The 24,371-nt window shown below is 47.1% G+C and overlaps 1 long non-coding RNA gene across 1 annotated transcript; it reads right to left on the bottom strand.

The window, feature by feature from the left end:
• Positions 1-121: 121 nt before the first annotated feature.
• Positions 122-24,079, bottom strand: LOC137345987 (uncharacterized). The gene is made up of 2 exons (XR_010968624.1): positions 24,003-24,079; positions 122-4,415 (listed from the first exon to the last, which is right to left on the bottom strand). It is a non-coding gene; the product is annotated as an uncharacterized lncRNA (long non-coding RNA).
• Between the last annotated feature and the right edge of the window lie 292 nt (positions 24,080-24,371).

The following is a 24,371-nucleotide window of genomic DNA, read 5'->3' as shown; positions in this document are numbered from 1 at the left end:
CACCTCGCTGAGGCACTCAATATTCCCAATCACAGAGGAGCCAATCCCCATGCTGTACCTGTCCTGGGAGTGTTTGATGGGGGACAGTGTAGAGGGAACTTTACTCTGTATCTAACCCGTCTTTTTTTTCACAAGTATTTATCAGTTTTATTGACCATATATTTATCAGTAAGTTATTGTTTACAAGGTTTAAAGGGACAAAGGTAACTATTCCTAGGAAAACAACAGTGAATGAAGAGAAATAAAAGCAGGTAAACATGTATCAAACCTGGAGAGAGGAGAACATTCCATTCTCAAACATGCTGACAGACTTAAGTCTATTAAAGGGCTTCCACCATACTTTAAAGTCACGATTCTGGTTTTATTTATCTTTACTGTTTGCAGTTACAGTACTCCAAACATTTCAGAATCAATATCCCATACAGGCTCATGGGAATCCATCATCATCATCCACTGCCATTTCTTTTGCAAACTCCAGGTCTTGCTGTTCCCGTTCTTGCCGTTCCTCAGCCGACTCCAGGTCTTTGTTGTATGACTTAGGTGGGAATCGCATCGCTTTGACAGACAGAAGGAGATTCTCTGGTGGAATGCCAGCTGAGGCTCCCGTGTGCCATAAATGTCGATGGTCTCTTTAGACTGGACGTATCCTCTTTCATGTTTAATACTGGCTTCAATCACTCCATCGTGAATGGCCTTGGCAACTATAAACTAAGCATCTTCAGGGCTGTCCAGTTGCAGTTTCCTTCATGCCTCAGATGTATCTAACCCGTGCTGTACCTGTCCTGGGAGTGTTTGATGGGACAGTCTAGAAGGAGCTTTACTCTGTATCGAACCCATTTTTTTTTTCTTTTATTTGTAGAGGGAGCTTTACTCTGTATCTAACCTGTTCTGTATCTGTCCTGGGATTGTTTGATGGGACAGTGTAGAGGGAGCTTTACTCTGTATCTAACAGGAGCAGTGGCAGAGTGGATATGACAAGTGGATAGACCAAGAGACAAAATGCAGAGAGCAGCTGTGATTGGTGTTTCTCAGACTGGATTAAAATAGACAGCGGTACATCCAATTGTGCACAGCAAGCTCCCACAAACAGCAATGTGACAATGAGCAGAATCTTCTTTCTTAGTGATTTTAGTTGAGAGATAAATATTGGCCAGGACACCATAGAGAGCTGCCAGGCTCTTGAAAGAGCCAACAAAGGTACTATAGACAAATGGCCTCTTTCTGTGCTCCATCATTCTGTGATTTCACATTGAACAGTACTAGATCTAATTTTTAAAATGGCTCCTCTTGTCTATGATTGTCCCTCATAGCTTAACGCTTGGAGCCCTGGTATTTTGCTCTGTTCATACCATCTGTTATAGGGAAAATGTTAGAAGCTATTATTAAAGACATTATAGCAGGGAACTGAGAAAACTTCAAGGTTATCAGGAAGAGTAAACATGGCTTTGTGAAATGGAAATCATGTTTAACCAATTTATTGGAGTTCTTTGAGGGAGTTACATGTGTTGTGGATAAAGGGGAACTGGTGGATGTATTGTACTCGGATTTCCAGAAGGCATTTGATAAGGTGCCACATGAAAGGTTATTGTGGAAAATAAAAACTCATGGTGCAGGGGGTAACATATTGTTATGGATAGAAGATTGGCTAGCTAACAGGAAACAGAGAGTAGGCATAAATGGGTCATTTTCTGGTTGGCAAGATGTAACAAGTTGTGTGCCACAGGAATCTGTGCTTGAGCTTCAACGTTTTACAATTTATATAAATGACTCGGATGAAGGACGAAGGTATGGGTTGCTAAATTTGCTGATGACACAAAGATAGGTAGGAAAAAGTAAGTTGTGAAGAGGACATCAGGAGGCTACAAATAGATATAGATAGGTTAAGTGAGTGGGAAAAGCCTGGGAAATGGGGTATAATGTGGGAAATTGTCCATTTTGACAGGAAGAATAAAAAAGTATATCATCTACATGGTGAGAGATTGCAGAGCTCTGAGATGCCGAGGGAGCTGGGTGTCCTAGTGCATGAATCGCAAAAGGTTAGTTTGCAGGTACAGCACATAATTAGGAAAGCTAATAGAGTGTTATCATTTATTGCAAAGGGAATTGAATACAAAAATAGGCAGGTTATGCTTCAGTTACACAAGGCATTGTTGAGACCACATCTGGAGTACTCTGGGCTCCAATTTAAGGAAGGATGTAAATGCGTTGGAAAGCAGTTCAGCGAAGGTTTAATAACTGGGATGGATGGGTTGTCTTATGAGGAATAGTTGGACAAGTTAGGCTTGTATCTGCTGGAGTTTTGAAGAGTAAGAGGCGACTTAATTGAAACATATAACATGGATGTGGAAAGGATGTTTCCCCTTGTGGGAGAATCTAGAACTAGGGGTCACTGTTTAAAAATAAGGGGTCTCCCATTTAAGACAGAGATGAGGAGAATTTTTTTCTCCCAGAGGTTTGTGTGTCTTTGGAACTCTCTTTCTCAAAAGGCGGTGGAAGCAGAGTCTTTGAATATTTTTTAAGGCAGTGGTAGATAGATTCTTGATAAGCAAGGGGGTAAAAGGTTATTGGGGGTAGGCGGGAATGTGGGGTTGAGGTTACAAACAGATCAGCCACGATCTTATTGAATGGCGGAGCCCGCTCGAGGGACCAAGTGGCCGACTCCTGCTCCTAATTCGTATGATTGTATGTTCATATCCAATATTTCACACTCCTCCTTAACCACAATGTCTGCATTGTCCCTCTCTTTTATGACTTGTTAGCAAAATGGATGCTCGTGGGATTAAAGGGGCAGTGACAGAGTGGATACAGCAATGGCTAAGGGGCAGAATGCAGAGAGTAGTGGTGAATGGTTGTTTAGACTGGAGGGAGGTATAGAATGGTGTCACCCAGATGTTCATATTAGGACCCCCCGCTCTTTTTGATATATATTAATGAGCTGGACATGGGTTTACAGTGGCTTGTAAACAGGGAAGAGAATAGCAGCAGCCTTCAGGAGGGTAGAAGTAGTCTGGAGAAATGGACAGACACATGGCAGATTGATATAAATACTGTGAAATGTGAAGTGATGCATTTTGGAAGGAAGATTGAGGAGAGGCGATATAAACTAAAGTGGGTGCAGGAAGAGAGGGAGCTGGAGTTTTACCCACCGTGTGATGTACACATACAGGAGCTGACAGTGTCAGTGTCCCTCTATCCACTTCACTCACTCTCTTTCTCTCTCTGCCTATCCTGATTTATCCAATTGGTCTCTTCCTCAAACAGGATTATTGAACTTGTGATTAAAATGATACAACACCATCCTCTGCTGGCTGATGGACAGTACTACACCGATCGCGCGAAAATTGTCAGGGATTCACAGGAGTCAACAGGAGGGCAGCAGCACCATCTCTGGTTTTAACTCCAGCCCTGATTTTACTTCCTTTGTTGAAGTTAATATCAGACGGGGTGTAAAATTGACATCGCACCCAATTCCATGGGATCCCTCTCCCTGCATTAGGTTAAAATTCACTTTATGTTTCTGCCGCAGACGGACTTGCTGGGGGTAATTTAAAATTAGGGATGATAGTGTAAAGTGGGCCATATTGAATGGACCGTCTATTATCCACATCGCCTGACCTTCCCTTCTATTGACTTCCTTTGATATCTAATTTGTTATCATTCATTTTAACCTATCGCCCACGGTTAAAATTACCCCAGGTGCATTTCCAACATTTTGATTTTTGTTGGAAATATATTTATTGACAAAGATTACAGACAGCACTCCATTTGTACTGTGCTGTTACTGGGAGGGGACTGATGATATTAATCTGTTCTGAATATTAAGTAATTGAGCCAGTCTCTCAGCCTGTCTAAGCTCTCAGCACAAGCAGTGATTTTTGGATAATGACTCTATACATGTAAGGCGGTTAGTTTTAGTGATCCCCCTTTGCAAGCAGTCCAGAAGAAAGGGCAGAGTTTCTCAGTGAAGGTGTCAGTGAAGGTGTAAAGGTGGGACATGTCGCCAGCGTCACACAGAGACACCTGCCCTGCCGCGTAGTCCAGGTAAACGCCCAGCTTCCTGGGTCTGACTTTCAGGAGGAGATGGGTGGGAGGCGAGGTCAGAGCTTGGTACCTCCAGAACAACAGCTCCAGGGCCCAGAAACCGTTCTGGGGTTTCAGCGTGAGATCCTTCTTCCTCTGGATCGACTCTTTGGCAACACCCACGATCCAGGCTGTGTTGTCGCCCACCTCCACCTCCCAGTAGTGTCTCCCGGTTGTGAATATCTCCGCACCCAGGGCACAGAGGCAGGTACTGAATCTCTCCATGTTGTCCAGGACATCCCGTTGCTTCTCCGCCAGTCTCACCTCGGTCCGGTCGTCAGACACTTCCAGGAAGGGATTGGCCGTTCTCGGATCCAGGGTCAGGGAAGCTGGGACTGAAACAGAAGGAAAAAAATGAAAGCGTTGTGTTCTAGTTTTTTGTTTCAGCCGTTTGAGCTCATTCACATCAACAACTGGCAGCAACGAAGAGCATCAGGGGATATGGAACAAAGGCGGGTAAATGGGGCTGAGATGCAGATCAGCCGTGATCTAATTGAATGGAGATACAGGACAGGCTGGAGGGGCTGAATGGCCTCCTCCTGTTCTGAATGATCCTATGCAGCAGTTGCGAGTGTGCACATGTGGGAGTGACCTGTCACGGTGTGACTGATTCACCCGTGACGCTAAATGGTAATCAATGTCTCATTTACTGATAGTTAAATCAAACATGTAAAAGGATCAAGAAATGAGGCAATTATAATAATCGAGAGACCGGGGCAACATTAGACGCCTTCACCAATACTACTGGCCCTCTGCAAAAGCAACTCTGCTCGCGCAACTCCCCTACCCTTTCCTCATAGCCCTGCAAATGTTCGACTGTTCCATCTGTGTGACAGTTTGCAAGGTTGTTTCTCAAGGTTGCTAGACTGTCTGACAGCACTTGTCCAGCTCTCTCATCTCTGTCCTGCTTTTATGGCTGTTTTAGATTATTGTTCTGCTTTTGGGGCACCTGTTCCTCTTTTGTCATGTAACTGCTTTGCCACACAGTGAGGGTAAAGGTCAGTCACTGGCTAACAATTTAAAATTCAGCAAAATAGGCCAGGCAAGTGGCAATGACCATCTCCAACTAGAGACAGTCTAACCATCTCCCCTTGATATTCAACAGCATTATTATCATCGAGTCCTGCACCATCAGCATCCTGGGAGGTTACCATTGAGCAGAAACTGAACTGAAGCCGCCACAAAAATACTGTGACTAAAAGAGCAGGTCAGAGGCTGGGAATTCTGTGGCGAGTAACCCACCTCCTGAGCATGATGGTTAAAAGCATTAAGAAAATTATGTCAATTTACCCCATTTCCAATATTCTAACAAATATCTAATTACTCTGTCATGTTGAACACAACAGCTGCTTTGACCAACATCTGCCAAATTTTTTTGACTTGAACGGAAATAAAATTCGAGAGCGGGGATTGGGGTGGGGGGGGGGACTTGGTGGGGGAGGGGATGTAAAACGGATGGCAATTTGTTATCACTCAAAGTCACACTCTCACATAAAGTCTAAATTACCCCACTCCCCAGACAGAGCAACCAATACTGTCACAAAATAATCAAGGTTAATCAATTGGAACTATTGAACTTAGTTCCACTGCAGAACTCTCCATCCGTGTGAGAAGAATCAGTTTTATTTGAAGGTGTTTGTTATGACTGACGGACTGTTTCACTGCAAGAATGGAGGCAATTTTAACCCAATCTGCCTGTCGGGAAACTGATGGGATCAGGTGCAAGGCTGGTTTTACATTGAAAAACAGGTGTAAAATAGATCTTCCACCCAATCCCATGGATTTCTCGTCTAGCCAGGCAGATTAAAATTTCCCCCATTGTTTCCCAATGAGGAAGGTTACTGTTCACCGTTTTGATACCATTCTGGCAACTGGAAGCCCAGCTTTACCTGGATTGATAATTCCCAGCATTTGTTTCCAGACTGTGTACTGCAGAGGCCCATTGAAATCACCCAGATTCAGAATGACAGACACTTTAGTGGGTGGCTTGAAAGTGACGCCAGACCTGAACAAATATCGAGATTTGTACAATTGTAATTAAGAAAGAACTTGTATTTATACAGCAGATTTAATGACTTCAGGATGTCCAAAGTGCTGCACAGTCACATCAGTAATTTTGATGTCTAGTCACTGTAGTAATGGGGGAAACCCGGCAGCCGGTTCATGCACAGCAAGCTCCCACATACAGCGATGACACAATGGTCAGATCAGGCATTTTAATGATGTTGGTTTAGGGATAAATATCAGCCCAGACACTGGGGATAACTCCCTCTGGTCTTCTGTGAAAGGGTGCTGTGGGGTCTTTAATGGCCAACGGGGCCTCGGTTTAACGTCACATCCAACAAACGGCACTTCCAACAGTGCAGCACTCCCTCAGTACTGTCCCTCCGACAATGCGGTACTCCCTCAATACTGACCCTCTGACAGTGCAGCACTCCCTTAGTACTGAGCCGTCGACAGTGCAGCACTCCCTCAGTGCTTACCCTCTGACAGTGCAGCACTCCCTCACTACAGCCCCTTGAACAGTGCGGCACTCACACAGTACTGCTCCTCTGACAGTGCAGCACTCCCTCAGTACTGCCCCTCTGACAGTGCAGAACTCCCTCACTACAGCCCCTTCAACAGTGCAGCACTCGTACAGTACTGCCCCTCTGACAGTGCAGCACTCCCTCAGTACCGCCCCTCTGACAGTGCAGCACTCACACAGTACTGCTCCTCTAACAGTGCAGCACTCCCTCAGTACCGCCCCTCTGACAGTGCAGCACTCACACAGTACTGCTCCTCTAACAGTGCAGCACTCCCTGAGTACCGCCCCTCTGACAATTGGGAACTCCCTGAGTACTGAGCCTTCGACAGTGCAGCACGTCCTCAGTGCTTACCCTCTGACAGTGCAGCACTCCCTCAGTACCGCCCCTCTGACAGTGCAGCACTCACACAGTACTGCTCCTCTGACAGTGCAGCACTCCCTCAGTACTGCCCCTCTGACAGTGCAGAACTCCCTCACTACAGCCCCTTCAACAGCGCAGCACTCCCTCAGTACCGCCCCTCTGACAGTGCAGCACTCCCTCAGTATTGAGCCTTCAACAGTGCAGCACTTCCTCAGTGCTTACCCTCTGACAGTGCAGCACTCCCTTAGTACTGCCCCTCTAACGTGCAGCACTCCCGCAGTACTGCCCCTCTAACAGTTGGGCACTCCCTCGGTACTGACCCTCCGACTGTGCAGCACTCCCTCACTACAGACCCTTCAACAGTGCAGCACTCACACAGTACTGCTCCTCTGACAGTGCAGCACTCCCTCAGTACTGCCCCTCTGACAGTGCAGAACTCCCTCACTACAGCCCCTTCAACAGTGCAGCACTCGTACAGTACTGCCCCTCTGACAGTGTAGCAGTCCCTCAGTACCGCCCCTCTGACAGTGCAGAACTCCCTCACTACAGCCCCTCTGACAGTGCAGCACTCCCTCAGTACTGAGCCTTCGACAGTGCAGCACTCCCTCAGTGCTTACCCTCTGACAGTGCAGCACTCCCTCAGTACTGTCCCTCTAACAGTTGGGCACTCCCTCAGTACTGACCCTCCGACAGTGCAGCACTCCCTCACTACAGCCCCTTCAACAGTGCGGCACTCTCACAGTACTGCTCCTCTGACAGTGCAGCACTCCCTCAGTACCGCCCCTCTGACAGTGCAGAACTCCCTCACTACAGCCCCTCTGACAGTGCAGCACTCGTACAGTACTGCCCCTCTGACAGTGCAGCACTCCCTCAGTACCGCCCCTCTAACAGTTGGGCACTCCCTCAGTACCGTCCCTCTGACAGTGCAGCACTCTCTCACTACAGCCCCTTCAACAGTGCAACACTCGCACAGTACTGCCCCTCTGACAGTGCAACACTCGCACAGTACTGCCCCTCTGACAGTGCAGCACTCCCTCAGTACCGCCCCTCTGACAGTTGGGAACTCCGTCAGTACTGAGCCTTCGACAGTGCAGCACTTCCTCAGTGCTTAACCTCTGACTGTGCAGCACTCCCTCAGTACCGCCCCTCTGACAGTTGGGAACTCCGTCAGTACTGAGCCTTCGACAGTGCAGCACTTCCTCAGTGCTTAACCTCTGACAGTGCAGCACTCCCTCACTACAGCCCCTTCAACAGTGCAGCACTCACACAGTACTGCTCCTCTGACAGTGCAGCACTCCCTCAGTACTGAGCCTTCGACAGTGCAGCACTTCCTCAGTGCTTACCCTCTGACAGTGCAGCACTCCCTCAGTACTGCCCTTCTAACAGTTGGGCACTCCCTCAGTACCGTCCCTCTGACAGTGCAGCACTCTCTCACTACAGCCCCTTCAACAGTGCAACACTCGCACAGTACTGCCCCTCTGACAGTGCAGCACTCCCTTAGTACCGCCCCTCTGACAGTGCAGCGCTTCCTTAGATAAGGAGTAAACTGCACACAGTATTTGAGATGTGGTCTCACCAATGCCCTGTATAACTGAAACATAACATTCTTACTTTTATTTTCCATTCTTCTCGTAATAAAGGATAGCATTCTATTAGCCTTCTTTATTACTTGCTGTACCTGCATACTAACTTTTTGAGACTCACGCGTTAGAACACCTAGCTCCTTCTGCACCTCGGAATTCTGCAGTCGTTCTCCATTTAAGTAATACTCTGCATTTTTATTCTTCCTGCCAAAGTGAACAACTTCATATTTTCCAACATTATACTCCATCTGCCAGATTTTTGCCCACTCACTCTACCTAGCAGCCTTGACAGAACGAGGTGCGGAGCGGACTTTCAGCTGAGCGGTCAATTTCAGTAAGTTGCAAGTTAATCCCTTTTTTGTTTCGGAGGACCGGGGACTGCTGGGTAGGGGAAAACTATTTATTTGGGCAGTTTTAAAATCTTTGTCTTTTGCGAGGAGCAGCCTTGACAGAACGAGGTGCGGAGCGGACTTTCAGCTGAGCGGTCAATTTCAGTAAGTTGCAAGTTAATCCCTTTTTTGTTTCGGAGGACCGGGGACTGCTGGGTAGGGGAAAACTATTTATTTGGGCAGTTTTAAAATCTTTGTCTTTTGCGAGGAGCAGCCTTGACAGAACGAGGTGCGGAGCGGACTTTCAGCTGAGCGGTCAATTTCAGTAAGTTGCAAGTTAATCCCTTTTTTGTTTCGGAGGACCGGGGACTGCTGGGTAGGGGAAAACTATTTATTTGGGCAGTTTTAAAATCTTTGTCTTTTGCGAGGAGCAGCCTTGACAGAACGAGGTGCGGAGCGGACTTTCAGCTGAGCGGTCAATTTCAGTAAGTTGCAAGTTAATCCCTTTTTTGTTTCGGAGGACCGGGGACTGCTGGGTAGGGGAAAACTATTTATTTGGGCAGTTTTAAAATCTTTGTCTTTTGCGAGGAGCAGCCTTGACAGAACGAGGTGCGGAGCGGACTTTCAGCTGAGCGGTCAATTTCAGTAAGTTGCAAGTTAATCCCTTTTTTGTTTCGGAGGACCGGGGACTGCTGGGTAGGGGAAAACTATTTATTTGGGCAGTTTTAAAATCTTTGTCTTTTGCGAGGAGCAGCCTTGACAGAACGAGGTGCGGAGCGGACTTTCAGCAGAGCGGTCAATTTCAGTAAGTTGCAAGTTAATCCCTTTTTTGTTTCGGAGGACCGGGGACTGCTGGGTAGGGGAAAACTATTTATTTGGGCAGTTTTAAAATCTTTGTCTTTTGCGAGGAGCAGCCTTGACAGAACGAGAATCTAGAATAGTGGGAATGGAGGTAAAGGCAGTTGTATGTTCCTCCTGCAGAATGTGGGAGGTAGGGGTCGCCAAGAGTGTCCCTGCTGACTGCATCTGCGGGAAGTGCACCCAACTCCAGCTCCTCGCAGACCGCGTTAGGGAACTGGAGCTGGAGCTGGATGAACTTCGGATCATTCGGGAGGCGGAGGGGATTATTGACAGGAGTTATAGGGAGGCAGTCACACCTCAGGTAAAAGAAGTAGGTAGATGGGTTACCGTCAGGGGAAGGAAAGGGAACCAGCAGGCAGTGCAGGGATCCCCTGTGGCCGTTTCCCTCAACAACAGGTATACCGTTTTGGATACTGTTGGGGGGGACGACTTACCAGGGGTAAGCAATGGGGTGCAGGTCTCTGGCACAGAGTCTGTCCCTGTTGCTCAGAAGGGAAAAGGGAAGAGGAGCAGAGCATTAGTCATTGGGGACTCCATAGTTAGGGGAACAGATAGGAGGTTCTGTGGGAACGAGAGAGACTCACGGTTGGTGTGTTGCCTCCCAGGTGCCAGGGTACGTGATGTCTCCGATCGTGTTTTTGGGATCCTTAAGGGGGAGGGGGAGCACCCCCAAGTCGTGGTCCACATAGGCACCAACGACATAGGTAGGAAGGGAGATGGGGATTTAAGGCAGAAATTCAGGGAGCTAGGGTGGAAGCTTAGAGCGAGAACAACCAGAGTTGTTATCTCTGGGTTGTTGCCTGTGCCACGTGCTAGCGAAGAGAGGAATAGGGAGAGAGAGGAGTTGAACACGTGGCTGCAGGGATGGTGTAGGAGGGAGGGTTTTGGTTTCCTGGATAATTGGGGCTCTTTCTGGGGTAGGTGGGACCTCTACAAACAGGATGGTCTTCACCTGAACCAGAGGGGTACCAATATCCTGGGGGGGAGATTTGTTAGTGCTCTTCGGGGGGGTTTAAACTAAATCAGCAGGGGAATGGGAACCTAAATTGTAGTTCCAGTGTACAGGCTGTTGAGAGTAGTGAGGTAGGGGATAAGGTTACAGGGACGCAAGAGGGCACTGGCAAGCAAGAACTTGGTTTAAAGTGTGTCTACTTCAACGCCAGGAGCATCCGGAATAAGGTGGGTGAGCTTGCAGCATGGGTTGGTACCTGGGATCCTGATGTTCTGGCCATTTCAGAGACATGGGTAGAGCAGGGGCAGGAATGGATGTTGCAGGTTCCGGGATTTAGATGTTTCAGAAAGAACAGAGAAGAGGGTAAAAGAGGGGGGGGTGTGGCATTGTTAATCAAGGAAAGTATTACAGCGGCAGAAAGGACGTTTGAGGACTCGTCTACTGAGGTAGTATGGGCCGAGGTTAGAAACAGGAGAGGAGAGGTCACCCTGTTGGGAGTTTTCTATAGACCTCCGAATAGTTCCAGAGATGTAGAGGAAAGGATAGCGAAGATGATTCTCGACAGGAGCGAGAGTAACAGGGTAGTGGTTATGGGGGACTTTAACTTTCCAAATATTGACTGGAAATACTACAGTTCGAGTACTTTAGATGGGTCTATTTTTGTTCAGTGTGTGCAGGAGGGTTTTCTGACACAGTATGTGGACAGGCCAACCAGGGGCGATGCCACATTGGATTTGGTACTGGGTAATGAACCCGGCCAGGTGTTCGATTTAGATGTAGGTGAGCACTTTGGCGATAGTGATCACAATTCGGTTAGGTTTACCTTAGCGATGGGCAGGGACAGGTATATACCGCAGGGCAAGAATTATAGCTGGGGGAAAGGAAATTATGACGCGATTAGGCAAGATTTAGGATGTGTAGGATGGGGAAGGAAACTGCAGGGGATGGGCACAAACGAAATGTGGAGCTTATTCAAGGAGCAGCTAATGCGTGTCCTTGATAAGTATGTACCTGTCAGGCAGGGAGGAAGTTGTCGAGCGAGGGAGCCGTGGTTTACTCAAGAAGTTGAAGCGCTTGTCAAGAGGAAGAGGGCGGCTTATGTTAGGATGAGACGTGAAGGCTCAGTTAGGGCGCTTGAGAGTTACAAGCTAGCCAGGAAGGATCTAAAGGGAGGGCTAAGAAGAGCAAGGAGAGGACACGAGAAGTCATTGGCGGATAGGATCAAAGAAAACCCTAAGGCTTTCTATAGGTATATCAGGAATAAACGAATGATAAGAGTTAGAACAGGGCCAATCAAGGATAGTAGTGGGAAGTTGTGTGCGGAATCAGAGGAGATAGGGGAAGCGTTAAATGAATATTTTTCGTCAGTATTTACAGTAGAAAAAGAAAATGTTGCCGAGGAGATTACTGAGATACAGCCTACTAGGCTAGATGGGATTCAGATTCACAAGGAGGAGGTGTTAGCAATTTTGGAAAGAGTGAAAATAGATAAGTCCCCTGGGCCAGATGGGATTTATCCTAGGATTCTCTGGGAAGCCAGGGAGGAGATTGCAGAGCCGTTGTTGTTGATCTTTAAGTCGTCATTGTCGACAGGAGTAGTGCCGGAGGACTGGAGGATAGCAAATGTTGTCCCCTTGTTCAAGAAGGGGAGTAGAGACAGCCCTGGTAATTATAGACCTGTGAGCCTTACTTCGGTTGTGGGTAAAATGTTGGAAAAGGTTATAAGAGACAGGATTTATAATCATCTTGAAAAGAATAAGTTCATTTGCGATAGTCAGCACGGTTTTGTGAATGGTAGGTCGTGCCTCACAAACCTTATTGAGTTTTTCGAGAAGGTGACCAAACAGGTGGATGAGGGTAAAGCCGTGGATGTGGTGTATATGGATTTCAGTAAGGCGTTTGATAAGGTTCCCCACGGTAGGCTATTGCAGAAAATACGGAAGTATGGGGTTGAAGGTGATTTAGAGCTTTGGATCAGAAATTGGCTAGCTGAAAGAAGACAGAGGGTGGTGGTTGATGGCAAATGTTCATCCTGGAGTTTAGTTACTAGTGGTGTACCGCAAGGTTCTGTTTTGGGGCCACTGCTGTTTGTCATTTTTATAAACGACCTGGATGAGGGTGTAGAAGGGTGGGTTAGTAAATTTGCGGATGACACGAAGGTCGGTGGAGTTGTGGATAGTGTCGAAGGGTGTTGTAGGGTACAGAGGGACATAGATAGGCTGCAGAGCTGGGCTGAGAGATGGCAAATGGAGTTTAATGCGGAGAAGTGTGAGGTGATTCACTTTGGAAGGAGTAACAGCAATGCAGAGTACTGGGCTAATGGGAAGATTCTTGGTAGTGTAGATGAGCAGAGAGATCTTGGTATCCAGGTACATAAATCCCTGAAAGTTGCTACCCAGGTTAATAGGGCTGTTAAGAAGGCATATGGTGTGTTAGCTTTTATTAGTAGGGGGATCGAGTTTCGGAGCCACGGGGTCATGATGCAGCTGTACAAAACTCTGGTGAGGCCGCACCTGGAGTATTGCGTGCAGTTCTGGTCACCGCATTATAGGAAGGATGTCGAAGCTTTGGAAAGGGTGCAGAGGAGATTTACTAGGATGTTGCCTGGTATGGAAGGAAGGTCTTACGAGGAAAGGCTGAGGGACTTGGGGTTGTTTTCGTTAGAGAGAAGGAGGAGGAGAGGTGACTTAATAGAGACATACAAGATAATCAGAGGGTTAGATAGGGTGGATAGTGAGAGTCTTTTTCCTCGGATGAGGATGGCAAACACGAGGGGACATAGCTTTAAGTTGAGGGGTGAAAGATATAGGACAGATGTCAGAGGTAGTTTCTTTACGCAGAGAGTAGTAGGGGCGTGGAACGCCCTGCCTGCAACAGTAGTAGACTCGCCAACTTTAAGGGCATTTAAGTGGTCATTGGATAGACATATGGATGTAAATGGAATAGTGTAGGTCAGATGATCGGCGCAACATCGAGGGCCGAAGGGCCTGTACTGCGCTGTAATATTCTAATTCTAATTCTAATTCTATCCATATCAGTCTGCAACCTCCTTATGACCTCTTCACAACATACTTTCTTACCCATCTTTGTGTCATCTGCAAATTTAGCGACCATGCCATCGCTCCCCTCATCTAAGTCATTGATATAAATTGTAAAAAGTTGAGACCCCAGCACAGACCCCTGCAGGACTCCACTTGTCGTATCCAGCCAATCAGAAAAGGACCCATTTATGCATACTCTCTGTTTTCTGCCAGCCAGCCAATCTTCTATCCATGCTAATATCTTACCCACTAAACCATGAGTTCCTACTTTACGCAATAACCTTTTATGTGGCACCTTGTCAAATGCCTTCTGGAAATCCAAGTGCAATATGTCAACGGGCTCCCCTTAATCCACAGCACATGTTACTCCTTCAAAGAACTCCAATAAATTGGTTAAATGCAATCTCCCTTTCACAAAACTACGCTGACTCTTCCCGATTACCTTGAGTTTTTTTAAGTGCCCAGATGTAGCCTCCTTAATGATTGATTCTAACACCTTCCCCAGAACAGATATCAGCTAACTGGCCTATAGTTACCTATTTTCTGCATCCCCCCACCCCCGCTCCCCCGCCCCAGCCCTCCCCTTTCTTGAATAGAGGGATTATATTTGCTACTTTCCAGTCTGATGGAACCTTTCCAGAATCTAGCAAATTGTGAAAAGTTAAAACTAACGCATCTACTACCTCATTAGCCACCTCTTTTAAGACTCTAGGATGAAGCCCATCAGGACCCGGAGACTTGTCAGTCTGAGGCTCCATCAGTTTGCTCAGTACCGCTTCCTTGGTGATTGTAATTTCACCAAGTTCCTTTCTTCCTTCCACCTCCTGATTTACAGCTATTGCTGGAATGTTTTTTGTATCCTCTATAGTGAAGACAGAAACAAAATATTTGTTCATTTCATCTGCCATTTCCTTATTTTTATTTAGAGATACAGCACTGAAACAGGCCCTTCGGCCCACTGAGTCTGTGCTGACTAACAACCACCCATTTATACTAATCCTGCATTAATCCCATATTCCCTACCACATCCCCACCTTCCCTCAATTCTCCTACCACTTACCTACACTAGGGTAATTTACAATGGCCAATTTACCTATCAACCTGCAAGTCTTTGGCTGTGGGAGGAAACCAGGGGAAACCCACATGGTCACAGAGAGAACTTGTAAACTCCACACAGGCAGTACCCAGAACTGAACCCGGGTCACTGGAGCTGTGAGGCTGCGGTACTAACCAATGCGCCACTGTGCCACCCTAATCTACTAATTAATCTACTATTAACTCCCCATTCTCACTCTCTAGAGGGCCAACACTCACTTTACTTACTCTTTTCTTTTTAAATACCTGTAGAAATTCTTGCTATCTGTTTTTACATTTCTAGCTAGCTTCCTCTCATACTCTAATTTCTTTCTCTTGATTAACCTTTTAATCATTCTCTGCCATTCTTTATATTCTGACCAATCATCTGACCTGCCACTCATCTTTGCGCAATTATATGCTTTTTCCTTAAGTTTGATGCTTTCCTTAACTTATTTAGTTAACCACGGATGGTGGGTCCTCCCCTTAGGAATTCTTCTTTATAGTAGGAATATACTTATCTGGAGTATTCTGAAATATCCCCTGAAATGTCTGCCACTGCTTCTCTATTGAGCTATCTCCTAGCCTAGTAACCCAGTTCACTGCAGCTAGCTCAGCTTTCATGCCCACATAGTTGTCTTTTATTTAAGTTTAAAATACCTAGTTTTAGACCCACTCTTCTCTCTTTCAAACTGGATGCAAAATTCAATCACATCGTGTTGCTGCTACCTAGAGGTTCTGTTAATCTGAGGATCTTAATTAATCCTGTCATATTACACAATACCAAGTCTAATGGTTGGTTCCAGAGTTTTAAAACTGTTTGCGAGTGTTTCCAAGTTGAACTAAGTTTGCGAGTTGAGTGAAACACTGCTTCCCTCTTTATCTCCATGTTGACTTGTGGCTCCTGTCAGCTTGGGTTGGTGCTGTATGTGATATGACAGGAGAAAGGGACAGGTTGCAGGAAGAGGTTGTTTGGCCCCTTTTTCATGAATTTATCCAGAGGGTAAAGATCCCCCATTGCAGCAACCAGCCACTTCTGAAATGACTTTAGGCTTTTCACTTTCACTGCCACGTCCTTTCCGGAACTAATCTTTTCCTTGTTTCTCTCACTCCCCTTGCTCTTTCCCTGGAATTCTTTTTGTCCTTTTAAGTATTTATCCAATTACCTCGTGAAAGTTAATATTGAATCTACTCTCACTAACTTTTCAGTCAGTGCATTCCACATCACAACAACTGGCTGTGTATTTTTCCCTCTGAGCATCTCCTGGTATCATCCTGCCTTCAGATTCCTCCTCATTTGTGAAGGGCCAGTAAAATGTTAACAGTTGTCTTGGGAAATGGATTAAAAGTTGTTTCCATCCAAACATTCCTGCATCTTGGAACTACGTGTTATCTTTGCAGAGACAAGAACTGGGCCGGTTGAATACGAGGTGCAGCGTTTGGTTGATTGAATGCGAGAATTTGATTGTGGTCCTTGCAGATAAACAGAATTGAAGCTTTTTTACGCTGAATACCCTGAGAGAATGAAACTCAGAACCAGTGTCTGACTAACTCTGAAGTCTTCTGCCTTGAAAGAAGAGAACGATATACAAAACCTGAGAGAGTCAGACAATAGCAGTGGGAAGGCGAATCTCTTTTGCATGTTTTAATGTGAAGGCCTGAGCTGATTGAGAAAAAGCAGGAGCTCAAACCCCGCACAGGGTTATCACGAATTTGAATTCTATATTTTCTAAAACTAAAATGATACACAATCCCTTCATCTACATCATTGATATAGATTGTAGACAGCTGCAGCTCTAACACTGACCCGTGAGGCAGCTACTACTGCCAGCCTGGCAACCTGAAAATGACCCGCTTATTCCGACTCTGTTTTCTGTCCATCGATCCTCACACCAAATCCCCTTTACCCATCATACCCGTGCTCGCTAATGTGCATTGGCTCCTGGTTCTGTACACCTGGATAAACAGTTGACAGGAAAAATTACAGGGAAAGAGCAAGGGGAGTGGTAGGAAAGAAAAGAAAAGATCAATTCAGGAAGGGACAGGCAGATTTGGCAGTGGACATGAAAACCCCAATGCCATTTCAGGAGCAGCTGGTTGCTGCAATGAGGAACTTTTCTCTCTGGATGAATGAATTAAAAAGGGGCCGAATGGTCTCGTCATCAAACAGGATTATTGATCTTGTGATTAAAATGATACACCATCCACTGCTGGCGGATGAACAGTACACTGCCAATAGAGGGCAAATCATCAGGGATTCACAGGAGGGCAGTGGCACCATCTGGGCGAGGGAGGGGGTAGCCCCAACCTCTTAAAGGGACCCTGCACTGCCAGAACCGTTCCCAACTTCTTAAAGGGACTGTGGGGACAGAATAATGGGGACATTTAAGGACAGCTAATCAATTAATTATAGACTACCTACAAAATAACCTTAGAGCTTCAGCAGACAGCTTATCAGAAATAATAAAGTAACTTCAGGGCTGCAGAGACAGCTTATCAGTAGAAGCAGACTAGCAAGCAGAAACTAACAGGACAGCTGCAGACTGCTTAATAGTAGCCTATTGTACAACAATCAGCCTAATGGTCCAAGGAGATAGGGGGATGAGAAACCGCTAGAGTAAGGAGGTGAAACAAATTGACAAGGCAGTACCCCAATCAGGCCCTGACACCAGGAAACTGCAAAGTTTGTGAACCAATTGGGAACATAAAGGGGGTGTCACTGATTTGTATGAAGAACTATAAGAAAGGCTTGATTTCCCTGCGCAAGCAGGTGGAGGCAGAGGTGTTTGTATGTTCGCTTTGCTGATGATGTAACCATTTCGTACTGCAATAAAGTTTCTTAAAGCTACAGTCAGACTTCGTCTCACTTTGTGCAACTGATGGGATCCAACAACTTGGCGTGGTCGGCAGGATCGCTGGAGGATAAAGACCAAAGCACTGGACATCGGACCTACATCGGCCCACGGAGGTAAGGACTCCTCTTTGTTTTAAAAAAGTCCTCGGCCATTGTCTAGGCTCGGTACTCCACCACGAGATCCTGAACTTTTCTTTTGCGGCTCGAGACCCCTTTTTGAGGTCTAACTTGGCGGTATTTGACGAAATACCTACTCGGCTGAAAAGCTTAATGGCTCGAGACCTACCTCCCTACTTGAATCGATAAAATGACCGGCGAAGGCAACCGACAGTTACCAACTACCGTCAAAGGTGGGCGGGCCCCACCTGACGTTCCCGAAGATGAAATCCTTCGGCAGTTAAAAGAATATGTAGAGCAATAGTTTAATTTGGCCAAAACGTACACCGAAATTGGGCAAAAATATGGCACCTCCACGGGACAGTAGTCCTTGGAAGATATAAAGAGAGTCTGGGGAAAAACAACCCGCTTAATGGATAGAGAATGGACCCAATGGTCCCTAGCCATAATGGGCCAGATTCAGCAGCGTAACGAGATTATGCGACAAGCCCAAAATGATCGCGACCTGACTAGTGCAAATGATCAACTGAAGGCGGTCTGCGAACAACTGAAAAGGGAAAAACTTAAATCGGAACAGTTAGAAACTGATGATGGGTTACCTTTTCCGCGACCAGCTCCCCTTAAACAGAAACACGTTATGGTCAAGACGGAAAAGAGGACTGTGGACGGTAACGAGGTCACCACGGCCGAGCACAACACGTACTGGACACACGTCCCGGCTGCCCCTGAGAAAATCGACAAGTGGTCCACAAGATTGCCCGACCCGAAAAAAGGGGGTCTGAAAATGTGGGAGCAGCTGGAACGATTGAAGGGAATTTACAATCTCCATCCATGGGACGGGGTACAGATTCTGACTGTAACGGTGCCCGGGCGAGCGAGCCGGAAGCTAAGGAGAGAAGTCCAAATTGCTTTGGGTGAAGATGGACAACTACTAGACGCCGGATGGATGGCGATTAACAAGTGGTTGCGAGAGTTTTGTCCTGCAAAAACGGACTGGGGCAAAATTGCAGACTGTCAGCAGAAGAACTCGGAGGAAGTGCGGGAGTATGAAGAAAGGTTCAGGTCCATCTGGGTGGAACACTCAGGGATAGTAGACCCTGCTCCAGAGGAGCTGGACGACACCAGCTTTGGACCCTTAAAAACCGCTTTTGTTGCTGGACTAAAGCCAGAATTGTCTAAAATACTGAAGGCTACCCTACCGGATTGGGACGCAGTACGAGTAAAATACTCAGAGTTAATTGACAAATGTGCTCAGCTGGACAGGGATATGGGAGTCAAGCTACGAGCCCTGCAGACGGGTCGAGTACCGAAAGATCCTGACAAAGAGCAAGATAGGCGTCCCGGCCCCTGTTATTACTGCGGGAAGGAAGGCCATTGGGCTAAGACGTGTAGAGCGAGAGGCCGAGGCAGAGGACGCCAAGGACACGACCCGGCACCCAAACCAGGTCCCTCCCCTGATGGCAATGACCTCCTTGAGAAATTCAAACAGTTGACACCCCAGCAACAGAAGGAGTTATCCTCCTTACTCAATGCGACAAAAAACTAGAGGAGCCCTCCCTTGCCTTTTCGGCACCTCTCCTAGCGCTAGTAGAAAATAGAAAAGATGGATTGTATGTAACTGCGAGGGTGGGCGACCAAGACATTGACTTCTTATTGGATACCAGAGCCGAATTAACGTGTCTACCTCAACAATACGGAAACTCCCTACCGATGGACGGATAGACTAAAACAGCCCACAGGGCCAGGGGCAATGGGTTGGTAATTAAGAGGACCCAGCCCGTACGCATTGGTCTTGGTCCGTACGAGTTGATAACACCGGTCTGGATAGGCCCGGTAGACCAAGCACTCCTCGGTATGGACGTTCTCACTCAGCTGAACTCTTTGTTGCATTTCGAAGGCGGCCAGGTAACTTGGTCTATCAGAAGTCTGAAGAAAGAGCAGCTGAGGGAGCACCCAATATAGGCCCAGGATAAGAACGATTGTGGGCTACTTCAGATGGAATCGGCAACGTTTACGGGATCCGCTCCGCCCTGTACTAAGCAATACCCCATCAGTCAAACATCTCTTGCAGGGATCCTACCCGTAATTAGACAGCTAGAGGAGTGAGGCCTGCTGGTTAAAACACACAGTACCTCAAACAGCCCTGTGTGGCCAGTCGGAAACCAAATGGGACCTGGCGGCTTACTGTCGACTATAGAAGGGCTAACCAGTGTATTGATCAAAAGGCCCCTCTGGTAGCTGACCCCTCTACGGTATTTAATGCCCTGAAGCCGGAACACGAATGGTTCTCTGTTATCGATATGGCCAACGGATTTTGGTCAGTGCCACTGGCACCCGAGGTCCAACCGTGGTTCGCCTTTACTGTACAACAACAACAGTACACCTGGACTCGCCTGCCGCAGGGTTTTCTCAACAGCCCCACGGTATTTTATATGGCCCAACAAAACCATTTGAGGGAGTTACCTCCCATGTACTCCACGGTCATCCAGTACGTGGACAACATTCTGTTAGCCTCTGAGACAGAAGAACAGCACGAACAAGATCTGCGTACCCTGCTGGACCACCTTCATCAGAGAGGACATAAAGCCAGTATCGACAAAGCACAGATAACAGAAGGAGAGGTCGTGTACCTGGGACAAAAGACTTCGAAAGGAGAGAACTCACCCAGGACAGGACCGCCGCCATTCGAGCTGCCAAACTGCCCACCACTATCCAGGAGCTGAGGTCCTTTTTGGGTTTGTGTAACTTCAACAGAAACTGGATCGACTCCTACACACAGCTGGCTCAACCATTAACCGATCTCTTGAAGGGAAAGCGGGCCTCTAAAGAATCAGTTACCCTAACCAAAGAACAACAAGAGGCTTTCGAAAATTTAAAGAGGGCTTTGTGCTTAGCGCCAGCCCTGGGAATCCCCGACAACGGGAAACCGTTTACCCTGTTTGTACATGAAAAAGAGGGATATTTGACTGCCATACTAACACAGGAGCATGGGGACAAACAGAGACCTATTGGATATTATTTGAAAAGACTGGACACAGTCGCCCTAGGATGGGGCAGTTGCCTAAGAGCCATGGAAGCTACATGCCAAACTGTGATGGCTACTGCAGGTCTGGTGTTAGATTAAAGGTTAACCGTTAAGTGTCCGCACACAGTCCACACTTTGCTATCTATGAACAGAGTATCCCAAGTGACAGCAGCCAGATGGACCCGATGGACAACAGTCCTAGAGGCTCCCAATCTCCACATCATCCGGGCCAGCCCGGTAAATCCGTGGCCTGAAGAGATGGAGGAAGAAGAACATGATTGTGTGGAGGTTATGGGAGAGACAGAGGAGGTAACCCTAGTGGCAGAGGAAGCATTGCTCAACCCAGATTTAATCCTATTCACAGACGGATACTCCTTTGTCGACAACGGTACACGGAAAGCAGGATGGGCAGTTACAACAAAGAACAAAGAACAAAGAACAGTATAGTACAGCACAGGAACAGGCCATTCGGCCCTCCAAGCCTGCCGAAACTAACGCCTTCTGCACTTCCGGGGCCCATATCCCTCTATTCCCTTCCTATTCATATCATTGTCAAGATGTCTCTTAAACGTCGCTATTGTATCTGCTTCCACCACCTCCCCTGGCAGCAAGTTCCAGGCACTCACCACCCTCTGTGTAAAAAACCTGCCTCGCACATCCCCTCTAAACTTTGCCCCTCGCACCTTAAACCTATGTCCCCTAGTAACTGACTCTTCCACCCTGGGAAAAAGCTTCTGACTATCCACTCTGTCCATGCCGCTCATAACTTTGTAAACCTCCATCATGTCGCCCCTCCACCTCCGTCGTTCCAGTGAAAACAATCCGAGTTTTTCCAACCTCTCCTCATAGCTAATGCCCTCCAGACCAGGCAACATCCTGGTAAACCTCCTCTGTACCCTCTCCAAAGCCTCCACATCCTTCTGGTAGTGTGGCGACCAGAATTGCACGCATTATTCCAAGTGTGGCCTAACTAAGATTCTGTACAGCTGCAACATGACTTGCCAATTTTTATACTCTATGCCCCGACCGATGAAGGCAAGCATACCGTATGCCTTCTTGACTACCTCATCCACCTGCGTTGCCACTTTCAGTCACCTGTGGACCTGTACGCCCAGATCTCTCTGCCTGTCAATACTCCTAAGGGTTCTGCCATTTACTGTATACCTCACACCTGCATTAGACCTTCCAAAATGCATTACCTCACATTTGTCCGGATTAAACTCCATCTGCCATTTCTCCGCCCAAGTCTCCAACCGATCTATATCCTGCTGTATCCTCTGACAATCCTCATCATTATCCGCAACTCCACCAACCTTTGTGTTGTCCGCAAACTTACTAATCAGACCAGCTACATTTTCCTCCAAATCATTTATATATACTACAAACAGCAAAGGTCCCAGCACTGATCCCTGCGGAACACCACTAGTCACATCCCTCCATTCAGAAAAACACCCATCCACTGTTACCCTCTGTCTTCTGTGACTGAGCCAGTTCTGTATCCATCTTGCCAGCTCACCTCTGATCCCGTGTGATTCACCTTTTGCACCAGTCTGCCATGCGGGACCTTGTCAAAGGCTTTACTAAAGTCCACATAGACAACATCCACCGCCCTTCCCTCATCAATCATCTTCGTCACTTCCTCAAAAAACTCAATCAAATTAGTAAGACATGACCTCCCCTTTACAAAACCATGCTGTCTCTCGCTAATAAGTTCGTTTGTCTCCAAATGGGAGCAAATCCTGTCCCGAAGAATCCTCTCTAATAGTTTCCCTACCACTGACGTAAGGCTCACCGGCCTATAATTTCCTGGATTATCCTTGCCACCCTTCTTAAACAAAGGAACAACATTGGCTATTCTCCAGTCCTCTGGGACCTCACCTGTAGCCAATGAGGATGCAAAGATTTCTGTCAAGGCCCCAGCAATTTCTTCCCTTGCCTCCCTCAGTAGTCTAGGGTAGATCCCATCAGGCCCTGGGGACTTATCTACCTTAATGCTTTGCAAGACACCCAACACCTCCTCCTTTTTGATAATGAAATGACTGAGACTATCTACACTCCCTTCCCTAGGCTCATCATCCACCAAGTCCTTCTCCTTGGTGAATACTGATGCAAAGTACTCATTTAGCACCTCACCCATTTCCTCTGGCTCCACGCATAGATTCCCATCTCTGTCCTTGAGTGGGCCTACCCTTTCCCTGGTTACCCTCTTGCTCTTTATATATGTATAAAAAGCCTTGGGATTTTCCTTAATCTTGTTTGCCAATGACTTTTCATGACCCCTTTTAGCCCTCCTAACTCCTTGCTTAAGTTCGTTCCTACTGTCTTTATATTCCTCAAGTGCTTCATCTGTTCCTAGCCTTCCAGCCCTTACAAATGCTTCCTTTTTCTTTTTGACGAGGCTCACAATATCCTGTGTTAGCCAAGCTTCCCGAAACTTGCCAAACTTGTCTTTCTTCCTCACAGGAACATGCTGGTCCTGGATTCTAATCAGCTGACGTTTGAAAGACTCCCACGTCAGATGTTGATTTACCCTCAAACAGCCGCCCCCAATCTAAATTCTTCAGTTCCTGCCTAATATTGTTATAATTAGCCTTCCCCCAATTTAGCACCTTCACCCGAGGACTACTCTTATCCTTATCCACAAGTACCTTAAAACGTATGGAATTATGGTCACTGCTCCCGAAATGCTCCCCCACTGAAACTTCGACCACCTGGCCGGGCTCATTCCCCAATACCAGGTCCAGAATGGCCCCATCCCTAGTTGGACTATCTACATACTGTTTCAAGAAGCCCTCCTGGATGCTCCTCACAAATTCTGCCCCATCCAAGCCCCTAGCACTAAGTGAGTCCCAGTCAATATTGGGGAAGTTAAAATCACCCACCACTACAACCCTGTTGCCTTTACATCTTTCCAAAATCTGTCTACATATCTGCTCCTCTACCTCCCGCTGGCTGTTGGGAGGCCTGTAGTAAACCTCCAACATTGTGACTGCACCCTTCCTATTCCTGAGCTCCACCCATATTGCCTCGCTGCATGACCTCTCTGAGTTGTCCTCCCGCAGTACAGCTGTGATACTGAAGTTGTGGAAGCGGGATGCCTGCCTTCAGGGACATCGGCCCAACAAGCTGAACTGCGAGCCCTATCGGAAGCGTGTTGAATAGCAGAGGGGAAGACAGCTAATATTTACACAGACTCACGGTATGCTTTTGGAGTCGCTCACGACTTTGGTCAGCTGTGGCGCAAAAGAGGATTTCTCACCGCTGCTGGTACACCTATTCGAAATGGGAAAGAGGTCCGAGACTTACTAGAGGCCATGTAATTGCCACAAAAGGTATCCATCTTGAAATGTAAAGCCCATATGAAAGACAACACCATAGAGGCAAAGGGGAATGCCCTAACCGACAAGGCAGCCAAGGAAGCCGCCTCGCAAGGTGATCCCCCGGACGCACGGGCGCAAATATGTGAACTGAATGCGTCCCATCTGGCACAAGACCTACAGGTGATGCAGAGTAAATGCTCCAAAGATGAAAAATGGACCTGGATAGAAGCAGGGATTAAGTTATGTG

The sequence above is a fragment of the Heterodontus francisci genome, chromosome 29, assembly GCF_036365525.1.
Source record: "Heterodontus francisci isolate sHetFra1 chromosome 29, sHetFra1.hap1, whole genome shotgun sequence".
Taxonomy (NCBI): Eukaryota; Metazoa; Chordata; class Chondrichthyes; order Heterodontiformes; family Heterodontidae; genus Heterodontus; species Heterodontus francisci.
Note: the sequence above shows the minus strand (reverse complement) of the source record. Positions and strands in the feature narration are given on the sequence as shown.